The sequence below is a fragment of the Castor canadensis genome, chromosome 1 (assembly GCF_047511655.1).
Source record: "Castor canadensis chromosome 1, mCasCan1.hap1v2, whole genome shotgun sequence".
In the NCBI taxonomy this organism is placed as follows: domain Eukaryota; kingdom Metazoa; phylum Chordata; class Mammalia; order Rodentia; family Castoridae; genus Castor; species Castor canadensis.
This window is the reverse complement of record NC_133386.1, coordinates 107,679,473-107,693,965: the sequence shown is the minus strand read 5'-3', so window position 1 is coordinate 107,693,965 and position 14,493 is coordinate 107,679,473.

Here is a 14,493-nt window from a genome sequence, read left to right as displayed (position 1 = left end):
CAACATGGGTAGTACGGTGAATTGAGTTTGCTCTTTAAAGGAGTACTGCCTACCTCTCAGTGTTTTCCTGGATGAGCAACTTCACCTTTCTTGCTGAATCACCCCATTCAAGTGAAGGGGAGAATCACTGCAGCTCTGTAAGAGAAGCATTAGTGTTACAAGCAAGAGGGCCTTTCACCTTGTTATGCATGGTGAACCGAGTTAGCCTTTGAAAAGAACCTTTCCTGACTGTCAGCGTTTTCAAAGGTGAAGCATATCAACTTTGTGCAAAACAGCCTGTTTCAAGTGAATGGAGAAAAACTGTAGCTTTTCTAGGAAAACAATTAATGTTAGAAGCAGCTTGTTTAAGTTTGAGAATTGTGTGTGTTGTTTAAGGCAATACGCTTGTTAGGACCCGGAATCCTATTCCCCTGAGAGACAGAGAGCCAGGCGTGAATGCAATCAACAAAGCAGAGTTTATTGGACTGGCTAGCCAGGGTCGAGCTCCCACACGGACACGCAGGACCGGTTAGGAAAGCAAGACCCTGAGCCTCTTAGGGGGAAATCTTATATAGACTGCAGTGGCGTGCATATTTTTGTTATCAACATTAGACAAGCAGGGAGAGCACATCCTGCACGTACTTCACATCTTGCTCGTACCTCACATCTTGCTCGTATCTCACATCTTGCATTCCTCACATTCTATATGTCCTAACTGAGCCCTGCCGCATTGCTTATCTTATCTACATGGGATGTTTGGTACTGGTTTCTCCAACAAGGGGGTTGGGGCCCGCTGAGACCTCCTATTCCTTTCATTCCCCCCTTTCTTATGGCCTAAATTGAGGAATCATCCTCAAGAGGATGAAGAGCCTGATATTGTTGGCGGAGGACCAGAAGTTGGATAGTATTAATTCGACTTTTGACAAAAGTCATAAGTCGGTTTAGAATCCAGGGTCCTATGGTAACAAGCCGTAGGATGATTATTATTGGCCCTGCCAGTGCAGATAAAAGGGTAGCCAACCATGGGGACTGGTTAAACCAAGACTCGAACCAGCTTTCCCCTGCCTCTTTTTCTCGTTTTCTTTGTTCCAGGCTCTTTCGGAGTTTAGACATGGAGTCACGAACAACTCCGGTATGGTCAGCGTAAAAACAACATTCTTCCCCTAGAGCAACGCATAGTCCCCCTTTTTGGAGGAACAACAAGTCCAGACCTCGTCGGTTTTGAAGTACTACCTCAGACAGAGAAGTGAGGGATTTTTCTAGGTGGCTAATGGAGGTTTCTATTCTCTCTATATCTTCGTCTATGGCTGCGCGCAGCGAAGACATCCCTTTATGTTGAGTAGCCAGGGAGGCTATGCCGGTCCCTGCCCCAGCCACCCCTAGGCTAAGTAGGGTAGCAATGGTTAGTGTAGAAATAGGCTCTCTCTTCTTTCTCTCACCTGTTCCTATATTCCAGTATGAATATAGACTTTCCTCCGAATGATAGAGGATGCGGGGCAGCACAACCACTATAACACAGAATTCTTTAGAGCTGTTAAACACCTTAGTTGATAGGCATGGGGTGAGTCCGGACCGCGAGCATAGCCACCACCCATTGTCCTTTGGAATTACCCATTTAATAGCATTTCCCCAGGTAGAACTGGCGTTAATAACAGTACATAAGTCCCGTCTGTTCTTTGGCACTTTTCCTAAGCAGGTTCCTTGGCCGTTTACCTGCTGTATGGTCAGACCTCTCTTACGGTCTCCCCAGGAACATTGAGTAGGGTTTTCCTCAGATGAGGTATCGTGAGTGGTGTTTAGCCCTATTGCCTCATAGAATGGGGGCCTCACATCATAACATAACCAACAGGAGTTGGTCATGTTAGGGTTGGTGTGGTTTAACGTCAGGAAGGCAGCAACCACTAGCTCCCAGAGGGGGTCTTTAGATGCGGTCATGAGACTGGGCCTCACCAGGGGAGGGCTGGTTTCTGATGGTCTTGGAGTTGTAACATTAGCCCGAGCTATGGTTGAGGGAAGGTGGTGAGTTGTGGAAGGTTGGGGAGATGGCTTTACATTGGGCGGCCTAAGTACCTTATTGGGGCCTACTGCTGTGGACGGTGGCCCTATGGGCTCAATTTTTAATCTGACCACTATGGTCGAGCCAGCATGTCCACCATATTTATAAAATACAAGTCCCCATACCTTACCTTGTATCCACCCAGGGGTGTCCTTCTTGCCAGTTTCAGTGAAAGTGACCTTGATTCTATCTAGATCCGTGGGCTGGCATTTATGGGTGGGTATTGGAATTCTGTGCCCCCTTAATATCCCATTTACAAAGGCAAATTTGACTAGGTCTGATTTTGATATCCCCCATTTCCATTCACTATCATTGGATGTGACACATGCCCATGACCTACAGAAGGAGTATTGTATCCCCCCACATTCCTGGTTCTTTTTGTGGCCGGGGCAGGCATAAAACCCATAACGTCGGGCTGACTCCGGGGCAGTAGACTTGTAGGCAGGATTGATGTCCCTGAAGCAGAACTGAAGCTCCGGCCACCAAGTTCCTATGGGGGTAGTGCGAGTAGTCTCGTTGAGGGTGGTATGAGTCTCCCCATCGGTGAGTATCCAGGTTTGCTTATAGGGCTGGTGAGGGTTGGTTTCTGCGAGGCTCCCGCTCTGGGCATTGAGCAAGATCAGAGCGATCAGCCACCCCATCCGTGGCTGCTCCTGAAGGCTCTGCATGTTCCCGGGGCCACAAAAGCTTTAGCTTTAATGGGTTGTCTGGGTGCCGCCGTACAGTCCACTCCTTGACCCCTTCTTGTTTTTGATGATTGGCTCGACGCACGTGGGAGTGGTGGATCCAAGGTCCGATGCCATCAACCTTGAGGGCGGTAGGGGTAGTAAACAGTACAACATAAGGTCCTTTCCATCTAGGCTCTAGGGTTTTGGACTGATGCCTTTTAACCCATACCATGTCACCCGGGACTATGCCATGTTCCGGAGCCGGGTCCCTCTTAACAGCGTGGTATGCTTGAATTAAGGGCCAAATCCGTTGTTGCACTTTAGCTAAAGCCTGCAACATGGTCAGGTAATTTGGGGCCAGATCACCTAGTTCTGGGCTTAAGGTCCTCTGAATGATGGGGGGTGGAGCCCCATACAGGATCTCAAAGGGAGTTAGCCCATGGACATAGGGGGAGTTCCGGACTCGGAAGATGGCCAAGGGAAGGAGCGTCACCCAATCACCGCCAGTCTCCAGGGCCAATTTGGCTAAAGTCTCCTTTAGTGTCCTATTCATCCTTTCTACTTGCCCTGAGCTCTGGGGGTTATATTCACAATGTAGCTTCCAATTGGCCCCCATAGTCTGGGCTAGTCCCTGCAGGACCTTACTAACAAAAGCCGGACCGTTATCTGACCCAATTGCCTCGGGCACCCCATATCTGGGTATGATTTCCTCTAGCAAAGCCTTTGCCACTACCTGACTCGTCTCCTTCTTTGTAGGAAAAGCCTCCACCCAGCCTGAAAAGGTATCTATGAATACCAGCAAATATTTGTACCCAAACTTTCCCGGTTTTACCTCAGTAAAATCCACTTCCCAACTTCTTCCCGGAGCCCTCCCCCGTTCCCGAGTACCTGTATGGTGCCCCTCCCTTCGTCCTGGTTTCATGATTGTGCAGCTGGCACAATCTTCCACAATTTGGCGGACTGCTATGGTCTGGTTCGGAAATCGGAGCTGCGCAGATGTCAACAAGTCTAGTAATTTTCTCCGCCCCAAATGGGTGGACTTATGTAAGTTAGCCAACAGGAATCGTCCGAGTTTTTCAGGCAGAACTAACTTGCCCTCCAAGTCGCTTTTCCATCCGTCTTCCCCTTCTCTAAAGGGGGAGTGGGCTCTCATCCAAGTGAAATCCTCTGTGGAGTATTCTGGTCGGGGGGGTAGCGGAGGGAGCTCTGGGACCGGCACGTCTATCGCCGCAACCGTGGAAGGTTGCCCTGTCTCCATGGGAGGACTCACCATTGCTACTCTCTTTGCTTCTTGATCTGCTCTGTTGTTACCGACAGCTTCCGGCGTCTTGGCAGACTGGTGGCCTGGGACATACATCACTGCCACTGCCTTCGGTTTTTCCACTGCCATTAATAGACGCTGGACTTCGGCTAGGTTCTTTAGATGTTTTCCTTCTGCTGTGCGGAATCCTCTTTCGCGATAGATGGCCCCGTGGACATGGATGGTACCGAAAGCATAGCGGCTATCGGTGTAGATATTGACTCGCTTTCCTTTTGCCCTCTCCAGGGCCTCTGCCAAGGCAATTAATTCCGCTTTTTGGGCTGATGTTCCGGGTGGGAGGGCGCTGCTCCATACCGTATTTCCTTCTTGGTCGACTACAGCTGCCCCTGCCCTTCGGGCTCCATCTTGGAAAAAACTGCTTCCATCCGTGTACCAGTTTAATTTGCAGCCGGACAGGGGGGTATCCTTTAGGTCAGCCCGTACCTGTGTAACTTCGGAGAGGAATTCTTTGCAGTTATGGACAGGTGTCTGCAGTTCCGGGTTAGGCAACAAGGTGGCAGGGTTCAGGATTACGGGATCTGTGAATGTGATCCGAGGGGAATCCAACAAGAGCCCCTGGTAATGGGTGAGCCTGGCATTCGTCATCCATTTCCCAGGGGGTTGTTTAAGGATTCCCTCCACCGGGTGAGGGGCCGTTACCCAGAGGGCCTGTCCAAAGGTTAGTTTATCGGCTTCTCTCACCAGCACGGCAATGGCCGCTATGATGCGGAGGCAGGGGGGCCATCCTGCCGCTACTGCGTCTAATTTCTTGGAAAAGTATGCCACTGGTCTCTTCCAGGGACCTAGCTGTTGGGTCAAGACTCCTTTGGCTACGCCCTTTTTCTCATCTACAAACAGAGTGAATGGTCTTGTAGGATCTGGCAAGGCTAAGGCAGGGGACTGCAAAAGAGCGTCTTTTAGCTGATCAAAGGCCTGTTGTTCTCTCTCTCCCCAACTCCAATCTGGAGCTTCTTTGGTGGCCTCATATAGGGGTCTGGCTATTTCCGCAAATCCTGGAATCCAGAGTCTACAGAACCCCGCGGAGCCCAGGAATTCTCTCACCCCCCCTAGTGGATGTCGGGGATGGGATAGCCAGAATAGTCTGTTTCATGGCATCAGTCAGCCACCTTGCCCCATCTGCAATCCGATAACCCAAATATGTCACTGACCTTTTACAGATGTGAGTTTTCTTGGCACTTGCCCGATACCCCAGCTCACCTAATTCCGTTAGCAGGTGTTCAGTAGCCTTGATGCACTCCTCTCGGGTTTCTGCCGCTAACAGTAAGTCATCAACATACTGTAATAGAGTGACTCGTGGGTGGCTCCGACGAAAAGGTTCCAGGTCCTGGCTCAGGGCCTCATTAAACAGGGTGGGAGAGTTTTTAAATCCTTGCGGCAGTCTGGTCCAAGTGAGCTGTCCGGATTGGCCCCCATCTTCTTGCCATTCGAAAGCAAATAGCGGCTGACTAATTTCTGACAATGGAATGCTGAAGGTCTTGCACAGGCCTATAGTCCCCGCTTCCCGGCTTTCGGACGGGGAGCAGAGGAGTATTCCAGGCAGACTGACAAGGTCGCAGTACTCCTTCCTTTATTAGCCTGTGGATATGAGGGGCTATGCCTCTTCGGGCCTCCTCAGGCATAGGATACTGTTTCACCCGAATGGGGAGAGCAGAAGCCTTCAATTGTATAACTACGGGCGGGAGGTGTTTGGCGAGGCCGGTTCCCGCAGTCTCCGCCCAGGCCGTGGGAAATCTTTTTACCCAATGAGTCATGTCCCCTCCTGGTTCCTGTTGACTCTCAAACAGACGATGCTCGTCAGCCAATGATAGGGACAAGACATGAATCGGGCTCCCTTCTCGATCAGTCACAATTATTCCATCTGGTTCAAAATGGATATGGGCCCCTATTTTGGTGAGTAGGTCCCGTCCGAGCAGGGGAGCGGGGCTCTCAGGGACGACCAAGAAGGAGTGTGTGACCTGGTGTTTTCCTAAGTTCACCTTTCTTTTGGTAGTCCGTGTACATAACTGCGTACCGGTGGCCCCCTGAACAACACTTGTTCGTGCCTTGTTCAAAGGTCCATGTGCCTTGTTTAAAACCGAATATTGGGCGCCGGTATCCACCATGAACCCCATCGGCTTCCCTTCCACATGCATTGTTACCCAGGACTCGGGGAGGGGGTCTGAGCCCCGTCTCCTTCAGTCCTCTTCTCCGGCTAGAAGGACTCTGGCCTGCTCTACTGCTCGTTCCCTTTCCCTGTTTTCCCCCGGTCTCCTTCCAAACCCTCTTCTTCCCTTTAACTTAGGACATTCTCTCTTCCAATGCCCCGTTTCCTTACAGTAAAAACAGTGTTCCTTATCCGGGGTCCTGGCGTGGCCCCCTCCTCTGGGTTGGTCCCGGACACCCGCTAGGAAAATACGAGCCATTTCTCTCTGTTGCTTTCGGTTTTCCTTAGCCTGGAACTCCCGGTCCTCCTTTCTCAATTTCTCCTGGGCTTCCCTGTCTTCCTTTCTCTGTCTTTCCTCCCTTTCTTCTGGAGTTTCCCTAGCGGTAAAGACCTTTTCTGCTACCTGTAGCATTTCCCTTATAGTCATCTCCCCTAAGTTTTCCTGTTTATTGAGTTTTCTCCTAATGTCTGGGGCTGCCTGATTAATGAATGAGAGTACCAGAGCAGACCGGTGGAGGTCCGCCTCAGGGTCAATCGGGGTGTACTGACGGTATGCCTCATGGAGGCGCTCTAAGAAACCGGCTGGGCTTTCGTTTTCCCCTTGAATGACTGCTTTTACTTTTGCAAAATTGGTGGGCCTTCTAGCGGCCGCTCGGAGACCGGCCATAAGAGTCTGGCGGTAGATCCGAAGACGCTCCCTACCTTCTGCGGTCCCGAAATCCCAATCAGGGCGGCGTAGGGGAAAAGCCTCGTCTATGGCCGGTTGGAGAGTTGTGGGTCTCCCATTATCCCCCAAGACGTTCTTCCTCGCTTCGTTGAGGATGCGCTCTCGTTCCTCCGTCGTAAAAAGAGTATTGAGCAGCTGATGACAGTCATCCCAAGTGGGGCGGTGTGTATGCATGATGGACTCCAGGAGATCTATGAGACACTTGGGGTCTTCAGAAAAGGGCGGGTTCTGCGTCCTCCAGTTATATAGATCACTGGAGGAGAAGGGCCAGTACTGAAACTGTTGCCCTCCTCCCTGTCCCCCTTGGCCCACCATCCGGACTGGAAGTGTAGGGACAGTTTCCTCCCCCTGTGTTGATGAGGGGGGCCCGTCTTCCCCCTCCCTTTCCCGGATCCCTCGGGGGCGAAGTCTTCGACCCATTCCTCCTCCTGCTGCCAGTCCTGTTGAGGAGGATGAGGAAATTTCCTCCTCCGGGGCACTGGCTTGGCCAGGGGGAGTCACGTATGGAGGCGGCCGATCTTCCTCTGCCCCTGCGAGGGATGGGTAAAGGGGGGAACTCTCTGGTAAGACCGGAGATGGTGAAGGAGATGCCCTAATTTGAGGACCGGTCAAGGTGGGAAGAGGAAGTTTTTCCTCCTCCTTTATGACCAAGGCGGGCGTGACTGGGGTTTTATCCCCGGGGGCCGAACTGGAGGGGTGGGTCAGAAAAACTGTTAACCAAGGGGGAGGGTTCCTCACCAGATCCTCCCAAACCAAAATGTAAGGAACTTGGTCTGGATGGCCTCGATTGTCTGGCTGAAAAATGACTGCTTTAACCTTAGTGATCAGGTCTAGGGAGAGGGAACCTTGAATGGGCCACCCGACTCCAAAGGTGGGCCACTCTGCAGAACAAAAGGTGTCGAACTTACCTTTCTTGATGACCAGACCCGCATTTAAGGCCCTTTCTTTAACTTCTGGAAAGTGAGAAAGGATCAGAGACTTTGGGGTTGTTTGTCCCTGTCCCATTGTGGAAGGAGACTCAAACACCAAGAGAGATAGAACAAAAAGGATAAAGGCAACAATAATTCCACACACACACAACACTCTCCAGCACTCGCTCGGACCGGTCCTTCTCTCACACTGGTGCGCACCCCATTCAACCTCCTCACCGTCGAACTGGGATATCAGGCCGAAAGGCGTCCACTTGACGGGTGGTCGGTCGACTAGCTCAATTAGTTCTTCACCTGGCGCCAGGGTTCCTAAAATGCTCGAGCCCAAATGAGAGGAAAGCCTCTCCCAATAGGACCCTGTGGTCCTCCTTGCAAGATTCCCAGAATGAATCTCCCTGGGGATTGGCCGAATCCCCGCCGCGGCCCAAATGGAACACTCAAGTTCCTCCAAATGAGGGTCTGGGATCCCCTCCCAACGCCTAGGACTTGGGATCGCCCCTGCTTTCTCGCAGGCAGGTTCTGTCTCTCGAGAAAATGAAATCTCGGTGGGACCTCCAAATGTTAGGACCCGGAATCCTATTCCCCCGAGAGACAGAGAGCCAGGCGTGAATGCAATCAACAAAGCAGAGTTTATTGGACTGGCTAGCCAGGGTCGAGCTCCCACACGGACACGCAGGACCGGTTAAGAAAGCAAGACCCTGAGGCTCTTAGGGGGAAATCTTATATAGACTGCAGTGGCGTGCATATTTTTGTTATCAACATTAGACAAGCAGGCAGAACACATCCTGCACGTACTTCACATCTTGCTCGTACCTCACATCTTGCTCGTATCTCACATCTTGCATTCCTCACATTCTATATGCCCTAACTGAGCCCAGCCGCATTGCTTATCTTATCTACATGGGATGTTTGGTACTGGTTTCTCCAACAAGGGGGTTGGGGCCCGCTGAGACCTCATATTCCTTTCACGCTCTCCCTCTCAGTGTTTCCATGGGTGAGGAACATCATCGCTGTGCATAACAAGAGCATACAAGTGAATGGGAGAAAAACTGCATGTTTGTAAGAGAATCTTTAATGTTAGAAAACAGAGGGTCTAGAAACATGGTTAGTACTGTGAATTCATTTTGCTCTTTAAAGGAATTCTGCCTACTTCTCACTGTTTTCCTGCATAAACAACATCACCTTTGTGATGAATCACCCCATTCAAGTGAATGGGAGAAGCACTGTAGCACTTGTAAGAGAAGGATTAACTTTGCAAGCAAGAGTGTCTTGCACCTTGCCAAACATGGTAAACTGTGTTAGTTTTTGAAAGGAATGCTGCCTAACCTTCAGCCTTTTCATGGGTGAGGAACATAAACTTTGTGCAAAAATCACCGCATACAAGTGAAAGGGAGAAAAACTGCAGATTTGTAAGAGAATGCTTCATGTTACAAACAAGAGGGTCTAGCAACATGGGTAGTATGGTGAATTGAGTTTGCTCTTTAAAGGAGTACTGCCTACCTCTCAGTGTTTTCCTGGATCAGCAACATCACCTTTCTGCTGAATCTCCCCATTCAAGTGAATGGGAGAACCACTGCAGCTCTTATAAGAGAAGAATTAATGGTACAAGCAAGAGGGTTTTGCACCTTGTTAAGCATGGTGAACTTAGTTCGTTTTGAAGAGGAACGCTGCCTAACGTTCAGTGTTTTCATGGGAGAGGAACATAAACTTTGTTGAAAATCTCCGCATAAAAGTAAATCGGAGAAAAACTGCAGCTTTTGTAAGAGAATCCTTAATGTTAGAAACAAGAGGGTCTAGCAACTTGGTTAATATTGTGAATTCAGTTTGCTCTTTCAAGGAGTACTGCATAACGCTCAGTGTTTTCCTGGATGAGCAACATCACCTTTCTTGCTGAATCACCCCATTCAAGTGAAGGGGAGAATCACTGCAGCTCTGTAAGAGAAGCATTAGTGTTACAAGCAAGAGGGCCTTTCACCTTGTTATGCATGGTGAACCGAGTTCGCATTTGAAAAGAACCCTTCCTGACTATCAGCGTTTTCAAAGGTGAAGTATATCAACTTTGTGCAAAACAGCCTCTTTCAAGTGAATGGAGAAAAACTGTAGCTTTTCTAAGAAAACAATTAATGTTAGAAGCAAGATGATTTAGCAGCATGTTTAAGTTTGAGAATTGTGTGTGTTGTTTAAGGCAATACGCTCTTCCTCTCAGTGTTTCCATGGGTGAGGAAAATCATCGCTGTGCATAACAAGAGCATACAAGTAAATGGGAGAAAAACTGCATGTTTGTAAGAGAATCTTTAATGTTAGAAAACAGAGGGTCTAGAAACATGGTTAGTATTGTGAATTCATTTTGCTCTTTACAGGAATTCTGCCTACTTCTCACTGTTTTCCTGCATAAGCAACATGACCTTTGTGCTGAATCACCCCATTCAAGTGAATGGGAGAAGCACTGTAGCACTTGTGAGAGAAGGATTAACTTTGCAAGCAAGAGTGTCTTGCACCTTGCCAAACATGGTAAACTGTGTTAGTTTTTGAAAGGAATGCTGCCTAACCTTCAGCCTTTTCATGGGTGAGGAACATAAACTTTGTGCAAAATCACCGCATACAAGTGAATGGGAGAAAAACTGCAGATTTGTAAGAGAATACCTCATGTTACAAACAAGAGGGTCCACCAACATGATTAGTATGGTGAATTCAGTTTGCTTTTTAAAGGAGTACTGCCTACTTCTCAGTGTTTTCCTGGATCAGCAACATCACCTTTCTGCTGAATCTCCCCATTCAAGTGAAAGGGAGAAGCACTGCAGCTCTTGTAAGAGCAAGAGGGTCTTGCACCTTGTTAAGCATGGTGAACTGTGTTAGTGTATGAAAGGAACGCGGCCCAACTTTCAGCGTTTTCTTCTGTGAGGAACATAAACCTTGAGCAAAATCACCGCATACAAGTAAATGTTAGAAAAACTGCAGGTTTGTAAGAGAATCTTTAATGTTAGAAAACAGAGGGTCTAGAAACATGGTTAGTATTGTGAATTCATTTTGCTCTTCAAAGGAATTCTGCCTACTTCTCACTGTTTTCCTGCATAAGCAACATCACCTTTGTGCTGAATCACCCCTTTCAAGTGAATTGGAGAAGCACTGTAGATCTTGTAAGATAGGATTAATTTTACAAGCAAGAGGGTCTTGCACCTTCCTAAACATGGTGAACTGTGTTAGTTTTTGATAGGAATGCTGCCTAACCTTCAGCGTTTTCATGTGTGAGGAATATAAACTTTGTGCAAAAATCACCGCATACAAGTGAAAGGGAGAAAAACTGCAGATTTGTAAGAGAATGCTTCATGTTACAAACAAGAGGGTCTAGCAACATGGGTAGTGTGGTGAATTCAGTTTGCTCTTTAAAGGAGTACTGCCTACCTCTCAGTGTTTTCCTGGATCAGCAACATCACCTTTCTGCTGAATCTCCCCATTCAAGTGTATTGAAGAACCACTGCAGCTCTTATAAGAGAAGCATTAATGTTACAAGCAAGAGGGTCTTGCACCTTGTTAAGCATGGTGAACTTAGTTCGTTTTGAAGAGGAACGCTGCCTAACTTTCAGTGTTTTCATGGGAGAGGAACATAAACTTTGTGCAAAATCTCCGCTTAAAAGTAAATGGGAGAAAAACTGCAGCTTTTGTAAGAGAATCCTTAATGTTAGAAACAAGAGAGTCTAGCAACTTGGTTAATATTGTGAATTCAGTTTGCTCTTTCAAGGAGTACTGCATAACGCTCAGTGTTTTCCTGGATGAGCAACATCACCTTTCTTGCTGAATGACCCCATTCAAGTGAAGGGGAGAATCACTGCAGCTCTGTAAGAGAAGCATTAGTGTTACAAGCAAGAGGGCCTTTCACCTTGTTATGCATGGTGAACCGAGTTCGCATTTGAAAAGAACCCTTCCTGACTGTCAGCGTTTTCAAAGGTGAAGCATATCAACTTTGTGCAAAACAGCCTCTTTCAAGTGAATGGAGAAAAACTGTAGCTTTTCTAAGAAAACAAATAATGTTAGAAGCAAGATGATTTAGCAGCATGTTTAAGTTTGAGAATTGTGTGTGTTGTTTAAGGTAATACGCTCTCCCTCTCAGTGTTTCCATGGGTGAGGAACATCATCGCTGTGCATAACAAGAGCGTACAAGTGAATGGGAGAAAAACTGCATGTTTCTAAGAGAATCTTTAATGTTAGAAAACAGAGGTCTAGAAACATGGTTAGTATTGTGAATTCATTTTGCTCTTTAAAGGAATTCTGCCTACTTCTCACTGTTTTTCTGCATAAGCAACTTCACCTTTGTGATTAATCACCCCATTCAAGTGAATGGGAGAAGCACTGTAGCACTTGTAAGAGAAGGATTAACTTTGCAAGCAAGAGTGTCTTGCACCTTGCCAAACGTGGTAAACTGTGTTAGTTTTTGAAAGGAATGCTGCCTAACCTTCAGCCTTTTCATGGGTGAGGAACATAAACTTTGTGCAAAAATCACCGCATACAAGTGAAAGGGAGAAAAACTGCAGATTTGTAAGAGAATGCTTCATGTTACAAACAAGAGGGTCTAGCAACATGGGTAGTATGGTGAATTGTGTTTGCTCTTTAAAGGAGTACTGCCTACCTCTCAGTGTTTTCCTGGATCAGCAACATCACCTTTCTGCTGAATCTCCCCTTTCAAGTGAATGGGAGAACCACTGCAGCTCTTATAAGAGAAGAATTAATGGTACAAGCAAGAGGGTCTTGCACCTTGTTAAGCATGGTGAACTTAGTTCGTTTTGAAGAGGAACGCTGCCTAACTTTCAGTGTTTTCATGGGAGAGGAACATAAACTTTGTTCAAAATCTCCGCATAAAAGTAAATCGGAGAAAAACTGCAGCTTTTGTAAGAGAATCCTTAATGTTAGAAACAAGAGGGTCTAGCAACTTGGTTAATATTGTGAATTCAGTTTGCTCTTTCAAGGAGTACTGCATAACGCTCAGTGTTTTCCTGGATCAGCAACATCACCTTTCTGCTGAATCTCCACATTCAAGTGAAAGGGAGAACCACTGCAGCTCTTATAAGAGAAGAATTAATGGTACAAGCAAGAGGGTCTTGCACCTTGTTAAGCATGGTGAACTTAGTTCGTTTTGAAGAGGAACGCTGCCTAACGTTCAGTGTTTTCATGGGAGAGGAACATAAACTTTGTTGAAAATCTCCGCATAAAAGTAAATCGGAGAAAAACTGCAGCTTTTGTAAGAGAATCCTTAATGTTAGAAACAAGAGGGTCTAGCAACTTGGTTAATATTGTGAATTCAGTTTGCTCTTTCAAGGAGTACTGCATAACGCTCAGTGTTTTCCTGGATGAGCAACATCACCTTTCTTGCTGAATCACCCCATTCAAGTGAAGGGGAGAATCACTGCAGCTCTGTAAGAGAAGCATTAGTGTTACAAGCAAGAGGGCCTTTCACCTTGTTATGCATGGTGAACCGAGTTCGCATTTGAAAAGAACCCTTCCTGACTATCAGCGTTTTCAAAGGTGAAGCATATCAACTTTGTGCAAAACAGCCTCTTTCAAGTGAATGGAGAAAAACTGTAGCTTTTCTAAGAAAACAATTAATGTTAGAAGCAAGATGATTTAGCAGCATGTTTAAGTTTGAGAATTGTGTGTGTTGTTTAAGGCAATACGCTCTTCCTCTCAGTGTTTCCATGGGTGAGGAAAATCATCGCTGTGCATAACAAGAGCATACAAGTAAATGGGAGAAAAACTGCATGTTTGTAAGAGAATCTTTAATGTTAGAAAACAGAGGGTCTAGAAACATGGTTAGTATTGTGAATTCATTTTGCTCTTTACAGGAATTCTGCCTACTTCTCACTGTTTTCCTGCATAAGCAACATGACCTTTGTGCTGAATCACCCCATTCAAGTGAATGGGAGAAGCACTGTAGCACTTGTGAGAGAAGGATTAACTTTGCAAGCAAGAGTTTCTTGCACCTTGCCAAACATGGTAAACTGTGTTAGTTTTTGAAAGGAATGCTGCCTAACCATCAGCCTTTTCATGGGTGAGGAACATAAACTTTGTGCAAAATCACCGCATACAAGTGAATGGGAGAAAAACTGCAGATTTGTAAGAGAATACCTCATGTTACAAACAAGAGGGTCCACCAACATGATTAGTATGGTGAATTCAGTTTGCTGTTTAAAGGAGTACTGCCTACTTCTCAGTGTTTTCCTGGATCAGCAACATCACCTTTCTGCTGAATCTCCCCATTCAAGTGAAAGGGAGAAGCACTGCAGCTCTTGTAAGAGCAAGAGGGTCTTGCACCTTGTTAAGCATGGTGAACTGTGTCAGTGTATGACAGGAACGCTGCCCAACTTTCAGCGTTTTCTTCTGTGAGGAACATAAACCTTGAGCAAAATCACCGCATGCAAGTAAATGTTAGAAAAACTGCAGGTTTGTAAGAGAATCTTTAATGTTAGAAAACAGAGGGTCTAGAAACATGGTTAGTATTGTGAATTCATTTTGCTCTTCAAAGGAATTCTGCCTACTTCTCACTGTTTTCCTGCATAAGCAACATCACCTTTGTGCTGAATCACCCCATTCAAGTGAATTGGAGAAGCACTGTAGATCTTGTAAGATAGGATTAATTTTACAAGCAAGAGGGTCTTGCACCTTCCTAAACATGGTGAAC